This window comes from Eschrichtius robustus, chromosome 8, assembly GCF_028021215.1.
Source record: "Eschrichtius robustus isolate mEscRob2 chromosome 8, mEscRob2.pri, whole genome shotgun sequence".
NCBI classification, from domain to species: Eukaryota; Metazoa; Chordata; class Mammalia; order Artiodactyla; family Eschrichtiidae; genus Eschrichtius; species Eschrichtius robustus.
This window is the reverse complement of record NC_090831.1, coordinates 112,190,648-112,206,327: the sequence shown is the minus strand read 5'-3', so window position 1 is coordinate 112,206,327 and position 15,680 is coordinate 112,190,648. Positions and strand designations below refer to the sequence as shown.

The 15,680-nt window shown below is 35.6% G+C and overlaps 1 pseudogene; it reads right to left on the bottom strand.

The window, feature by feature from the left end:
* Window positions 1–15,680, bottom strand: part of LOC137768167 (cytosolic carboxypeptidase 3-like) — a 61,449-nt pseudogene that overhangs the window by 17,216 nt on the left and 28,553 nt on the right.

Here is a 15,680-nt window from a genome sequence, read left to right as displayed (position 1 = left end):
GGAGGGGGAAAGACACCTCATTTTTGTCCAGTGGGTGTGGAAGTCTAGGCTCCCCACATGGTGTCCAATGACACCCAGGGGAGGGGGTCTTTACAGGCCAGTGGGGATGAAAGTCCTGACTTGGTACTTGCCCTTCTTTGACACTACCTACAAGGGGGTGTTGAGAGGCCTCATTATAATCTTATAAAAGTGGAAGTCTAGACCCCTCACTCTGCTTCTGCTTATGTGGGTGGGAGTGGAGCCACTGTTTATCTGTAGTGTTTGGCTGGAGTAGTGCAGTTTTTATCTAAATGTTTTCTATTTTGGTAGGTCATCCTTTTCCTGGTAGGTCTTTTGGTCGTATAGTGCAGGCTTTTATTGTCTTCTTTTCTTTTTTTCTTGGTCTGTGTCCATTGGTGTTTCTATGTTGGTGGCTTCTTCAGCTCCAGTTCTTGGATATATGAGGCAAAAAGAAAACCCAGGCCACTCACCACTGTGTTGTCATTTTTTGGCTCTTGAGGTCCCTAGCTAGTCTACCTTCTTTTCTCCACCTTTCAAAGTTATCTTATGTTTGTTTTATATGTAATGTCTAGGGTCTTTAATTGTTTTTAGTGGAAGAATAGGGAAAATACATTTACTTCATCTTCCTGGAAGTGAAAAATCTCTCCCATTTGATTTTGATTTGCATAATCTTTCTCAAGAATTTTCATCATTTGCAGATGGAATACCAAACATGAGATTTATTCCTCCATGTTTGACCTCTGACCAATGTTTGATCAGAGATACATTTAAGAGATGTAAATCATCTTGCTAATATGCTATTGATTAGTAATCCACCTATATACCCTATTAATTTTCACATAAGAGCAAAACAGTTTAAGTTCCATTCTTATAATTATATTCAGATTTTATATCCTTAAGCATGATAATTCTGCAGGCTGTTCCAATACGTTAAGTAGTCTTTCCTTAGTTGAAACTTGGATTGATGCCTAAAATGGTTTAGCAAAGGTGTGATCTTTTCATTCTTTGCTTATTCTTACTCTACCCTGTAATCATGAAATAGTATGTCAGTGTGTTGAGCCAGTCAGGTAAAGGATATAGAAAACAGAGAAAAGGCAGCCATAAAGAAATAAGTTGTAAGAGCAAAAAATATCAATTTTGATGATGTTAAATATGTAGTGAGATCATCTGTTAAGAATGGTTTTGCTTTCGGCTTTCCTAATTTTTCTTATTTCCACCTATACCTATATTAGATACTTCTGGAAAGTGTCCAGCCCAGGCAAAGTTTTCCCTTCCTGGGAACTGCCTCTAGATCCACAAGGGTAGGGCTTCAGTCAGCCATGTTTGCAACTATTTGACCTCTACCCACTGGAATAGTTGCCACTCAGATTATCTTTCCTATAATTTATAATTGGGAATGACAGATAGTGAGTCAGTGTTTTAAGTGAAACTGCTGTAGGGTACAAATTTGTGAGTCAGGGGTGTGAAGACTTTTCTGCAGAGAGAGAAAAGCAGAGACTGAAGATGGATAGCTTTCCATTCCCAGTTCCAGGCCTTTCCTGAATTCTGCCTGAATTCATTCTCTCCCTTATTTCCATGAATAGCCTTATATTTTCTTACAATTCTTCCCCCCTACCCTATGTTATGCTTTTTGATTAAGTTAGCTTGAATTATTTTGTTACATGTAACCAAAGAGTTCTTAATTAATAAAGACTACCATTTATTTACACCTTCAGGTTCTGGCCAGACCACAATGAGTACATGTCTAGGTTCAAAGTATATAAGGAATCTCTTGTGAAGATAATGCCTAAAAATCAAGCGATGGCCGAATTGTCACCTCTCAGACCCCTTGCTTATATCCAGATTCTCAACTTCTCAGTTTCTTTGCCTAGGTCCATTGTATTTTGTTATTAATTTTCTGATTTTTGATTTTGCTGATATTATCATACTTGATCCCTAGTTTGCCTGTACTGTTTGCTTCTCTCATATTAGCTGACCTATTAGGTTCAATTTCTTTCAGGCACTGCCTTCCCCAGCATGAAACTGCCACCCACTAGAAACTAGAAACTGCCACCAATTGCCTATTTTTGTAGTTTTTATTGACTTTGATGATTATACAGCAAAGAAATAGGCATTAATAAAAATTTAGAAAAAAATCCGGAAGAGGAGTATCATACTCTGCCAATACTTTTTCAATGGTTATGATAATCACTGTTGAGAATATGTGCTTCCAAAGTTTTTTCTAGGTATATATGTGTTTGAGTATGTACAGTATGCACACATTAAATATATATACATAATCTATAAATGCAACCATACCAAATCAAACTGGTCTGCAGCTTTTATTCACTTATATATTGTGAACATCATTTCATGTTAAAATATACACTGATATATTTAATAGTTACATAATCTTTCACTTTATGGATGTACTATAATTTATTTAAGCAATCTTCTATTGTTGGACATTTAGATTCATTTTTCTTTTTCTTTGGCTCTTATAAGCAATACTGAAATGAACATCACTACAGAAATCTTCTAGCCCTTTCCTAGGTTTTTTCCCTTAGGATCAGTTTCTAAAAGTGGAACTTCTTAGTCAAAACGAATGTAGATATTAAGGATTTTTCATATATTGTTGGATTGCCTTCCAGAAATTGTACCCATTTATATTCCAACAATCAATGAATGAATTCTTCCATTGATAGACAAAAATTAAGAGAATTTCATTATTGTTTAATTTTCACTCCTTGGATTTAAGTGAGATCGAACATTTTAAAATGATCATTGGCCATGTTTTGTTTTTTTTTTTTTTTTCTTTTGTGAATTTCTGGTTCCTAGCTTTTGCCCATTTTCCTATTAAAATATTTATAATTTTATCATTGATTTGTAGGCAATCTTTGAACATTAAGTATATTGGTTCTCTGTTTTTCATTTATATTATGAAATGTCAAAGCATACTGATGAAGGCCTCTGCAGTCAAAATGTCTAGTTAGGGTTGAATCCAATTGCTACCCATTGGCTGTGTGACCTTGAACAAATTGCTTAACCTCTTTGTACCTCAATTTTCTTATGTGTAGAATATAAAATGTGTTTGTGTGTATAAACACAGAATAGTGTGTAGCACATAGAAATACTTTATCAAAATTTGTTGATAATATTAGTATTATATTTATCGTTTTCAGCTTGTCATTGTCTTACTTTTATTTATATGAGTTTCCTTTTGGCCTTAGTGATGGTTCTTTTTTATAATCTTGAAAAGAAATCTGGTCTTATCCTTCCTGCTTTCCTCTGAATATCAATAAGCTGAAGTAGCTCCGGTTAATTATTTCTAATTCCGGTTGCCCCCTAGGATTATAAGGTTTAAACACCCCTAAGAAATTTCAAGTCACGCTGTGGTCATACTTTATTAATGCATACTTTATTCATAGATCCAAATTAATGAATGGTTTCATGTAAACAAACAATCAAATAAGGCCTGAAAACCTACTCCTTCACATATCCAATGTTTTCTTAAGGCTTTGGGCCTTTCTCCCTTTGTCAAACATGGTGTAGCTGTCAGTATTTTTAAGAGCCTATGTTTGTTTCTTAGGATAATGAATTTAATAAGCCTTGTTTCCTTATAAAAGAGCGTATGTATTTAATAGCTAAGAATGACAAAATTGTATTGACTTACTTATGTTGGATTTCTTGGATTGAGTATCTGTTTTCTCTGAGTAGTTTGCACATTTTTAGTGCTTTTCATGATGGGGAGCAAATACTGCAATATTTCTTGAGTTTCAGCTGTTTTTTTATCCCTGTAGATTCTTTTTTCATCATCTGTCCAGTTTACTCCAGGCTTCTTGCTTTGGAAAGATGGACATTCTTTCATATTGCTTTTTAAGTTGTACTGGAGATCTGGGGAGCAACCATAAAAATATGTATAGATATATAAACTGAATTGATTAAGCAGTTACATATTGAGCATTATCTGCCAAACATTCTATCTAAAAATTCTTATCCATCTGAAGCTTATACTTTAATTATGAGGCAGAAAATAAACAAACAAATAAGATATCTATGTCAGATAATAAAAAATTTACGGGAGAAAATAAAGCTGGGAAGGGGAATAGAGAATTCTTGGGGGAGGGGCTGATTTCTGTTCTTAAAAAGGTGTTCAGAGAAGGCCTCCCTGCGAAGCTTCCACGTCAAAGGAGTTAGGGAACGAGTCAAGCAGCTATCAGAGGGAAGAGCGTTCTAGGCAAGGGGAATAGTAAGTGCAAAGGCCCTGAGCTAGGAGCATGGTAGTGTGTTCAAGGAACACCACGATGGGACAAGTGACTAAAGCAGAATGAACAAAGGGAAAGATATAAGGTAGTATGAGCTCAGATAGGTAACTTGGACTTAGTTCACATAAGGCCTCACAGGCCATTGTAAGGACTTTGATTTTTACTGAGTGTGAAATAGGGAGCCACTGGAAGGCTTTGAGGAGTGTCACATCTGAGATTTGCTCTAAGAGGATCATGCTGGTTGATGAGTTGAGAACAGATTGAACAGGGGTAAGGGTAAACAGGCAGGGAGATCTTTTAGAAGGCTACTGAAATAATTTAGGAGAGAGGATGGTAGCTTGGACCAGGGTGGTGGCAGTTGCCAGAAGGGTGAGAAGTGAGCGGGGGGGGAGGGAAGTATCCTGAATATATTTTGGGATTTTCTAATGAATTAGATGTGGGGTGAGAAAAGAAGAGTGAAATCAGCGGTGGCTCCAAGGCTTCTGTTTGAGGAAATAGAAGGATGGAGATATAGTGAAAACTATGGTAAGAGCATGTTAGAAATCCCTTCTTTATTAGATGATATGAAGGAATTATTGTTTATTTTGTTAATTGTGATAAGAGTATAATAACATTAAAATGTGTAGAAAACTGTTTTAAAAAATAAAGTTCATTTTAAAAGTGTTTATTCCACCCCATACCCATTAGGATGGCTATTGTCAAAAAACAGAAAATAATAAGTGTAGGCAAGGATTTGGGGAGATTAAAACCCTTGTGCAGTGTTGGTTGGAATGTAAAACGGTGTAGTCAATGTGGAGAACAGTATGGTGGTTCCTTAAAAAATTGAAAATAGAATTACCATATGATCCAGCCATTCCACTTCTGGGTATATTCCCCGAAGAACTGATAGCAGTGTCTTGAAGAGTTATTTGTACATCCATGTTCATAGTAGCGTTATTCACAATAGCCAAAAGGTGGAAGCAACCCAAGTGCCCATCGATGGATGAATGGATAAGCAAAATGTGGTATATATACAATGGAATGTCATTCAGCCTTAAAAAGGAAGGAAATTCTGACACCTGCTACAACATAGATGAACCTTGAGGACATTATGCTAAGTGAAATAAGCTAGTCACAAAAAGACAAATACTGTATTTGTCTTCCAAATATTTGATTCCACTTATATGGGATCCCGAGAATAGTCAGTCAAAGTAGGATAGTTGCCAGGGGCTGGGAGGAGGGAGGAATGGGCAGTTGTTTAATGGGTATGGCGTTTCAGTTTTGCAAGACAAAAATAGTTCTGGAGGTTGTGTGCACAACAGTGTGAATGTACTTAACACTGCTGAACTTGACACTTAAAAATAGTTAAGATGGTAAATTTTATGTCATGTGTATTTTAACACAATTTTAAAAAATTCAATATACAGAGGTAGAGAGAGGGGGAAAAAAGAACCCTAAGTAAAGCCTGAAGGAGAATAGGTAGACATTTTAAAGGATGTAGCAGTGTTACTTATAATTATGATGCCTAAATTGATATGTAGACAGCATAAGAAAAAGTAGAATACACTTAGAATAAAAGCAAGAAATACATTATGCTTTGTTTATCTAGTTAGAGATATACACTGAACTATTTATGGGCAAAACAATATGATTTGCTGACTTTGCTTTAACTACTTTAGCAAAAAAAAAAAAAAAAAGCAGTGGGAATATAGATGAAACAAGAATAGCAGGATGCCGATAACTGTTGAGGGTGGGTGACGGGCACCAGCGGTTCATTATTCTATTCTACTTTTGTTTATGCTTGAAATATCCACAATAATGCTTTTAAAAAAGGAATTATCCATTAATAAAAAGAAAGGAAACAGATGACTAAAGCACTCACTGAATTAAGCTAGACTTGAAAGACAATGATTGAGGGTATGTATGATTACAATATCTGGCAGTGCTGGCAAATGAACTGAATTTACCTACAGTCTCTTGAGAAGCCATTCCTAGGCCATTCAACAAATACTCACTGAATCATTATTATGTATCCGGCATTTTGTTTGGTTTGGTAAATAGGTATGAAAAATATAGTCCTTGCCTTTAATATGCCAACAGTTGGGACTAGAGAGAGAGAAGTAAAGCATCAATTAGAATATATATCTATAGAGATAAGGCAAGGTACTTACTAAAGGACTGCTGAAGAGGGACTTCTAGCCATACTCAGAGCTGGAAAAGGAAATATTCCTAATTCCTAATTAATCTGAGTCTTGATGCATAGCTATGTCAGCTAAGTAAAAAAAAAAAAAAAAAAAAAAAGGGTAGTAATCTAGATAGTGGGACTAACATGGCACATTCAGGAAATCACAAGTACGGTTTAGAATGACTAGAAATCAGGTAGGTGTGAATAAGTTGTTCAAAACTAGAGATCTTGTCTGTAATAATAGTACTTTTGTGAGATTTCCTGAGACAGGAATAATTTGTGACTGGTAGATGCTTAATGTTTTAAAAATGGAATTGTTAGGAGGCCATTGAAAACTTTATACATGGAAGTGATATAATTAGATGTGCATTTTTGAAAGATCACACTGGCAACCAGGAGGATGACAGGCTGAAGAAAAGTGAGAGTTGAGGCAGAGAGACAAGTTAGGAGGCTAATGCAGTAATTCAAGGGAGGCAGAAAGGGAGTCTGAACTAAAGGAGCAGCGGTATGATGAAGAAGTGCAGAGTCAAGAGAATCTTTGAGGGCAGATTGATAGAGCTTCTCATTGTTGGATACCAAAGAGATGTAGAAGATTAGGATATGTCTTGGGCTATTATTTAGATAACAGGAGGACGGCAGTATTATTGACTGAGAAACGGAATGCAGCAGGAGAAAGAGATCTGCAGTGGGCAAGTTGGATTAGAAGTATCTGTGAGGAAAAACAGAAGGATAATTCCAGTAGGCACAGTATGGAATTCAGAAGAGATGCCTATATTGATGATTAAAAAAATATGATTATGATCAGCACTTGTTTGTGGAAGCTACAGGTATAGATGAGAGCGCTCAGAAATAAAGTATGTGGTGGGAAGAGGAGAGACCAAAGGATGGAATACTGGGGAAGAGCCCACTTAAAATTCAGGCAGAGGAAGTGAAGCCCATGTAGGACACCAAACATGAATGGGCAGAGAAACAGGACTAAAAGAGAGAGAAGTTCCACATATACGTCTGTTGGAATTGCTCAGTGAATGAAGGGAGAGAGAGTTTTAAGTCTCTGGAATTAACCAACAGTAGAGAAGTCAGGTATGATAAGAGCTGATGACTTTGGAAATAATTTCATTGTTATGGTGAGAAGCTAGATTGTAGTAGGTGGAGAATTATACAGGTGAGGAGGTGAAGGAAAATTTATAGCCCTAAATGTATGTATTATAAAGAAAGGGACAACAGCAAAAAATAAGAAAAGATAACTCTCTCTGAAATGATTTACTTCAGTGAAAAAGAAGATTGTAGAATTTTTATTCGTATGTCATCAAGATTCATCAGGACATGTTAAAAGATAATATAACAAAAAAGCCATGAGAATCTCAGCTCAGGGAAGATGGGAAAGACGAGAAACAAATTTTAAATTAAGCAGTGTGGTGGCAGCAGTGGGGAAAACTGAAAAACAAATCTCCCTGTTGCAGCAAAATTCTGTAAATACTGTCTCCAATTTCTCTCCTCCTATTTTAAAATACACTTTAATTAGACTTGTACCTCTATCATTCTACTGAGATTTCTCTGATCAAGATCCCACATAAAACCTCCATGCTGTAAAATCCAATAGTAAATCCACTTGACTTAATCAGAAGCATTAGACTTGGTTGCTTATTCCCTTCTCTTTGATACACTTTCTCACTTAGCTTCCAGGACAACACATTCCCTTGCTTTTCCTCCTACCCCAGAGGGGGCTTCTTAGTCTTCTTTTGTTGGGTTCTTACTCTTTTCCTGATCCATCAGTGTTGGAGTTCACAAGGACTTGCTCCTTAACCCTCTTCTATATCTACACTCACTTAAATCTCATCCAGCTTCATGCCTTAAAATACTATCTGTAGGCTGAAAATTCCCAAATGTATCTTCAGCCCAGATCTCTTCCCTGAATGCTGGACTCATACATCCAACTGCCTATTCAGTACCTCCACTTCAGTGTCTAAAAGGCATTTAAAAAGCAACACGTCTAAACTGAATTGCTGCTCCACTCGGTCTTTGCCATCTGGCGGATGATAATTCAATCCAGCTAGTTGGTCTGGCCCAACACCCTGGAGTTTCAACAGTTGTAAATACCTTTGAGACCATTACCATAAACAAGATCTAGAAAAGATCATCCCTAAAAGATTCCTGATGCTCCTTTACAGTCCATTCTTTCCTTCCTCCCTACTCTGTCCCTTCCTACTCTAGGAAACCTTTATCTACTTTTTGTCTCTATAGATTAGCTTGCATTTCATATAAATGTGATTTCATATAGTATTTACTTTTCTGTGTCTGGCTTCTTTTTCTCAGCACAGTGATTTTGAGATTCATCCACGTTGTGTGTATCAGCTCATTACTTTTTTATTCTATGATATGGAAAGGGCATCAATAACAAGGAGGTGATGGGAATAAGGAAATTAAATTGATTTTTCAAGGCTATATTAAACAAACAATTTTCTTCTATTCAACTTATATAGAAATTAAATAAGACAAATACTTTACAGAGTCAGGAATAAAATGGCTGTCTATCCTCTGTTTATAAAAAGTTCCCATAATCCAAATTTCATAGAATTTATCAATATTAATGATGATACAGTGAAAGCCACCTTTGTATATAATATTAAAATCCTAAACAACAACAAAAAAGAAAAACCTTCTGTTGGTATCCTTGTCTTCTCAGTCCAAATGGGAGTTTGTTTGCTCATAGGACTCTTCAAGGATGTCACTTTGACACAGTTTCCATACAAATCATTGATTCTGGGCTGAATTGTTTCCTGGACTGGCCTCTCATCGGTTTCTAAAAAATATCTTTGTTGGTCTTTGCTAAGCCTCCGAATCATAGTTTGGGAGCTGAAAGAAACTGGGTACTCTGATTTCAATGTCAACAATGAACTATCTAATCAAGAGTAATGTAATGCCATGTTATATCTGTATTTTACATCTCACAGTATGCAAAGTATTGTTACAGGTATTATCTTACTTGGGGCTCTCACCAGTCCTGTGATACAGGCAGGATGGCCAGTGTTATCCCCATCTTACATCAGAGAGGGAATGTAAGGGAATGTTAGGGAATCAGAGAGGTTAAGCTATTTGCTCAAGATAACATAGCTAATAAGAAGGAGGGGCAGGTCTAGAATACATATCTTCTAACTCCAGTACTTTTTCTATTACCTTCTCTTATGTTGATATATTATTTCATTTCTTTCCATAGATATGATAAGTAATATATTTTAAAAGTTAAGTCTTAGTTTAAATTAATCAATTCTAGATCCAAGTACAGGTATGGCCAAAGATGGTTTCTTAACCTAATTTTCTAGGTTTTTGGGGCAAGAGAGCCTACATATTTCAACAGAACCCATTACTGAGCAGAAACCAAGTTCTTAGAAAAGAGGCCAAGGAAGGGAGAACAGGCATACCATGTTTCCTCTGTTGTGCAAATTCAGTCTATTCTCAAATACTTACAAATCCACTGTTCAGGTGGTTGTTCATATCATTATTCCTAGAGATAGGGAAACTTGCCAGGGGGGCTAGTGGTATAATTACCGGTTTAGACAAAACTACAAAGTTTATCTATGTTATCCCTGACTTCCCTTTCTATTCCTTTTCCAGTTTTTAGGTACTAGTATAATCCCTACGGGACCAATGATTCAATTGCTATTATAGATAGTAAAACATATGATAGTATTCATTCTAAGTAACTGTCTTATGCCAGAAGTATTTCTATTTAAAAAGAGAAACTCAGATAAAGCAATGATAATTGCTTAGAAATATATGTCTAACTGCAGATGTTAAGGCATCCATTAGGGCTACTTTAGGGATACTGAAATCTCAGAACCATTCAAAATGCATCATATGTGCACTCCTATGTATAAAACTGACCTAGCCACAGACACTATGTAGACTATAAGGAGACAATTAGCAATTGTTATTAAAACGTCACTTTTAGCTGTTACTTTAATTCAAAATAAAAATCTTACAAGACAGAGGAAAGGGAGTAAGGTAACCTGGTAGAAGAAATCAAGTGTAGTTCTCCTACCTCAAATATCTTTTTAGAAGCCAAGAAGGGGCTTGTCCAGGTATTTTTGCTAAAAAAGAGAATATACCATAAAATTTCTGAACTTAGGTTTTAAGGTTAACAAAACAATTTTTTTACTTTCTTCACAATTACCTCATTCATATATTTAATGGCTAGCTTGAGTTTATCTTCAATTAATCTGACATTATCTCATTCAGACATATGAAATATATCAGTGCATACTTCCTCTGGAAGCTTTTAAATGAAACTGTTTCAAGAGAAGAGCAAACAGTAGAAATACCTGTCCAATAATTATCAAGCATTTCAGAACTGAATTCTGCATGTCAGGCTCTATGAAGGCCATCTACATGTGTAGTAGGGTGACTAACTTTTAGAGCGCCAACTCAAGACACAGCTACACCAGACCAAAAAATCAGTACAATATGTAATAAATACTTATACACACATGATTATTATTTTAACATAAAATATAAATTAGGCATTTATTTAAAATTATATATTATTCTGTATTATTTGCTTTTTTGTTACATAAATGCCATTATTTAAGAAAAACAATAGGACTAGTTAACAGTGGCAATTAGTAGTTATTAATAGTGGAACCAATTAAACAAATAGTATGTGTGAGAATAATATAACATTATAAATAGTTTTTTCCTCTGATACAGATTTTAACTCTTTATAGGATATCTACATTTTATAGGCCATATCATGTCTTCTTAAGATACATAAATATAAGACCTTTAAAAAGTTGAATGTAAATACAATGGGGCTAATTAAACAGACATTACTTATAATTAATAAAAATTGACGTTTCTTTATGTCCCATGATAAAGTAGGATATTTTTGCTCTTTGTGTGTCCTCTTCCAATAATACTTATGTGAACTGCCTGCAGCCTTCAGGATATCCTTCTTTTCTTTTAGGTAGTGGTAAAACTGAATACATTCAAAGTCAAGGCCTCTGAGGTCTGCTCTTATGAAGCCCCACATTACACTGACCCCTGGTGGCAGGCCAATGCAATGACAGCAAGTTAGATAACCTGTCAACAAAGGAATTTGAGCATGGAATGTGACCTTACTTATTAGTAATAGCAGGTTTCTAGACTTGTAAGGAATTAGTTTCCAGCTTTACAAAAACTTCCATCCACTTTGTATCTACAGGCTTAATTTAGTAGGCTGGCTTTTGGGCATTTGGTCCTTTGTATCCTTAAATTCATCATGTAGTGTTCGCCATGTCTAAAATGTCCACTGTTTTTAGATACTCTGAAGCACACTGGGTATCATTGCAAGTTAAACTTCTCTTCCTCAGGGAATAGGTTTTTAAAGCACAGAGGTAATTCGAACTTAAACTGAAGGTGGATTTCAAATAAATTACAGTTTTTAGTGCTGTTTAACTTGGCTGCCCTTTCTGGTGACATATTTTTGACTTCTGAGTCGGTCTTATTTCCCCCTAAATGTCATTTTTTTTCACTGTATGAGTTTTTGTCATAACCTACACATAATGTCAAACAACTGAGGTGCAGTTAGTTCATCCTTTTCTATGCTCCGTATGACCTCTTCAAAGGTCATCAAACAGAATTAGAAAAAGAGCATATAAATTGTTTTACTGTAGCCCTTTCCGCTATTCCCATCTTCAAACTATTTGCAAATTAGAGAAGGCCATTCTTCTTGTCCCACATATTGAAAATGTGATTTAATGGCAGACCAACATTTTAATGTGTTTTCTATGGCTGGCAACAATGATAGCCACCTTGTTGGCACAGGTCTAAGGAAACTGCCCTCTTTCATTTCCATAAAGTCGAAAATCTCATTAAGTGCTTCTGCATGTTTTGAGGAAACTAAAACGTGACCAAAAAATTTCATTATGAAAGCCTCATTATCACAGGATAGCAAATCACACTCTCTTTTAAATACAAGGTGTGCAAGACATTTAGGAGATCAGATCTTTTTATTTTCTTTGGTAAGAAGTTGATAGACTGAATGAAATTTGCAAAAATGTACATTTTATATTTTCATTGTCAGCCAACCATGCAGATAGATGAGCAAAGTCTAGTTTGTCTTTGGAGAACATATTGACAATATTTGGTTTGATGTTTTCTGTGGTTTCATTAAAATCTTCATAGAAATCAAGATTCTTTGAAACCCCATTTTTCAAATTAAAGTACCTAATAGCCAGAGGAAATGTTTTTTCTTTTTTATTCAATGTATCATGTGATAACTGTAGAAAACATTATTGTTGGTAAGATCTGACAAAATGAGCTTTACACTGTAAGAGTCCAACACATCTGTCATCAAAATTTCCCCTTTGGTTAACCCACAGGGCATTTCGGTGGCAAACTCTGAATTAGGAAATGTAATTTTACTCAGCTTCATCAAGCAGTCAAGGGAATTATCTGATAATCAGTGTTCATTCATGTCATATGCCCAAGCGAATCCACCAGCTATTATTTTTGACTGAGCATTGGTGTCTTTTTGAGAGGTGAAAAAACTTTCAATTGATTTAGAAGTACTTCTTGCTTCTCTCATTTGGACTTGTGAGATTCAGTCTCCTTCATGACGATCAATTCCAAATTCTTTTCTCTAAATTGTACACTATGCTCTGTTTTGGTTATTTATCTCCCTAACTAATTGTATGTGTCTATGAAGGTTGCTCAAAAAATTAAAAATAGAACTACACTATGATCCAGCAATTCCACTTCTGGGGATATATCCAAAGAAATGAAAAAAAAAAAAAAGATCTTGAAGAGGTGTCTGTCCATGTTTATTGGAGCATTATTTACAATAGCCAAGACGCAGAAACAACGTAAGGGTCAGTCAATGGTCGAATGGATAAAGAAGATACGGTGTGTGTATGTGTGTGTATATACACACACACACCCGCACACATTCACACACACAATGGAATATTATTCAGCCATGAGAAAGAAGGAAATCCTGCCATTTGGGACAACAGGACCTTGAGAGCATTAGGCTAGGTGAAATAAGTCAGACAGAGAAAGATCAATTCAAAGATTTTTGTCTTTGTCTTTGGTTTCCTGAAGTTTGAATATGATGTGCTAGGTATGTGTGTGTGTGTGTGTATATACATTATAGGAATTCCTATAATAGCCTTGTTTTTGTCTATCCTGTTGTCTTTGGGGTTCCCTAAGCACCACTTATCAGATAGAATACGTGTCTGGCTTGCAGCTCTTTTAGCTGTAAACCATTGTTCTTATACTGGAGTCATGTTGGTGTGGTGGTAAGGTATGGGGAAAGGGAACATTCTATAATCTTATTAAATCTTAGTCTTTTAGTGGGTCTGTGTCCCTGGGCTGTGACCTTAATAAGCATTTCTTAGCTTTTCTTCCCCCTACCCTTCAATGAGACAAGAAGGCTAGAAGGGGCTGGCTCTGGTGGGGGGAGGAAGAGTAAGCATTGCTAACTATCCAGAACGTTCTCCCTAACAAAGGTCTACTCTCCAAATCTAGCCCTTTACATGCTGGAGCTTAAAGCTAGCAGTCCCCTTACTATGTTTACATTGTATGTCTATCTTTTCTTCTAAGAGTAGTTTCAGGTTTTACATTTAGGTCTGTCACCCATTTTGAATTAATGAATTGGTGTAAGGAATGAGTCCAACTTCATTCTTTTGCATGTGAATATCTAGTTGTCTCAGTACCATTTGTTGTAAAGGCTGTTTTTTTCTTCACTGAATTGTCTTGGCACCTTTGTTGAAACTTAATTGACAATAAATATAAGGGTTCATTTCTGTATTCTGAATTCTATTTCATTGATCTCTATATCTGCCATTATGCCAGTACCACACTGTTATGATTACTGCAGCTTGGTGGTAAGTTTTGAAATTGGAAAGTATGACTCTTTGAACTTTGTTCTTCTTTTTCAAAATTGTCTTGGTTATTCTCGTCCTTTACATTTCCTATGCATTTAGGTTTAGCTTGTAATTTCTGTTTCGGCAGAGATTTTGATAGGATTGCATTGAATCTGTATATCAATTTGGTGAGTATCGCCATCTTAACAAGTCTTCTGATTCCTGAATGTGGGGGAATCTTTCCATCTTCTTTAATATATTTCAACAGTGTTTTGTACTTTTCAGTGTACAAGTAACTGTTTTTGTTAAATTTATTTCTAAGTATTTTATTCTTTTTGATGCTTTGTAAATGGAATTGTTCTCTTAATTTCATTTTCAGAGTGTTCATTGCTAGTATATAGAAATACAATTGATTTTTACAACATATTGAGATCTAATTCACATACCATACAATTCACCCATTACAGCTGAGTTTTGCATGTTGATTTTCTATCTTGCAACCTTGCTGAACTGATTATTAGCTCTAGTAGGTTGTGTGTGTGTGTGTATGTATGTTCCTTAGGACTTTCCACATACAAGATCATGTGTTCTGCAAATAGAGGTAGTTTTACTTCTTTCCAGTCTGGATGCATTGTATTTTATTCTTTCCAAACTGCCCTGCCTAAACCTCCCATTATGTCGCATAGAAATATTGAGAGTGGGCACCCCTGTCTTGGTCCTGACCTTAGGGGGAAGGCATTGTCTTGTACCATCAGCTACGATGTCAGCTGTGGGGTTTTTGTAGATAGCCTCTATCAGGTTGAGGAGCATCCATCTACTCCTACTTTACTGAGTTTTTTTTTTTTTTTTAATCATGAAAGGATGTTGGATTTTGCCAAACATTATTCCTGCATGTACTGAGATGATCATGTGCATTTTGTTCTTTTTTCAATTAATGTGTATTACATTGTTTAATTTTATTTCTTTTTAATTTTTATTGGAGTATAGTTGATTTACTATGTTGTGTTAGATTCTGTTGTACAGCAAAAGTGAATCAGTTATGCATATATCCACTCTTTTTTTAGATTCTGTTCTCATATAGGTCATTACAGAGTACTGAATAGAGTTCCCTGTGCTACACAATAGGTCCTTTTTGGTTATCTATTTTATATATAGTAGTGTGTGTATGTCAATCCCAATCTCCTGATTTACCCGTCTCCCACCTTTCCCCCTTTGTAACCATAAGATTGTTTTCTACATCTGTGACCCTATTTCCGTTTTGTAAATAGGTTCATTTGTACCATTTTTTAAGATTCCATGTATAAGTGATATCATATGATATTTGTCTTTCTCTGTCTAACTTACTTCACTCAGTATGACAATCTCTAGGTCCATCTTTGTCGCTGCAAATGGCATTATTTCATTCTTTTTAATGGCTCAGTAATATCCCAT